Here is a 1,048-nt window from a genome sequence, read left to right on the forward strand (position 1 = left end):
GTTGTTTGGGTTTTTGTTTTTTTTTCTTAAGAAGAATGACTTTCTATTTCTTTTTTATTTTTTTGAGACTAAGTTTTGCTCTTGTCCCCCAGGCTGGAGTGCAATGGCGTGATCTCAGCTCACTGCAACCTCCGCCTCCCAGGTTCAAGCAATTCCCTTGCCTCATCCTCCCGAGTAGCTGGGATTACAGCTGCCTGCCGCCATGCCTGGCTAATTTTTGTATTTTTAGTAGAGACGGGGTTTCACCATGTTGGCCAGGCTGGTCTTGAACTCCTGACCTCAGGTGATCCGCCCACTTCAGCCTCCCAAAGTCTTGGGATTACAGGTGTGAGCCACCATGCCCGGCTGGCTTTCTATTTCTTGTAACCTAAGGGCTTTAACTGATAAGTTGTTGCCTTAGTAACATGTAGTTGACAAAGTGGGGTATATGATTTAGGTTTGTCTGTTTTTCCTGAGACAAGAAAATCCCATTCTTGTTTATATTTGAAGATAGCAACTTTTAGCCCATCATGTGAACTAGTGTTATTGTTTCTGTACACCTGGGATGTTGTAGTCCCTGATGCTGAAATTTTGGAAACACCGAAGAACTATAGCCTTTGAAGAATTTTAAATTTATGAGAAAATCTGAGATGGGACGGAGATGGCTGATTTTGATCGTACTAGATCTTAGATCATAAGAATGCCAGGCCTGAAGCCCTGAAATCTCATCTCAGGTTGGAGTGTCAGACTCAGCAATTTTGACATTGCTGTAAAAGTTTCTTACAGCTGTGGGAGTGAGATGGTGGGAATCAAATAGTATATTTGGCTTGGTGAATTAAAGTCAGTTCACCTCAAATGTTTACTAAATCCCTTAATGTAAACATGCATTGAAAAAGTTATCCATAGTCTCCCCTTCCCCCCCGCCAAAAAAAAGTTATCCCTTGATAATTTGAATAGGAATATCTGGGAAGAACCTGAGGACTTGGCCTAGCAAACTCTTCTGATGTACTTTGCACTGCAGGTGCTTCATTTAAGGATATAGACTAGATGTTGGCAATATATAAAATTC

The sequence above is a fragment of the Theropithecus gelada genome, chromosome 11 (genome assembly GCF_003255815.1).
Source record: "Theropithecus gelada isolate Dixy chromosome 11, Tgel_1.0, whole genome shotgun sequence".
NCBI classification, from domain to species: Eukaryota; Metazoa; Chordata; class Mammalia; order Primates; family Cercopithecidae; genus Theropithecus; species Theropithecus gelada.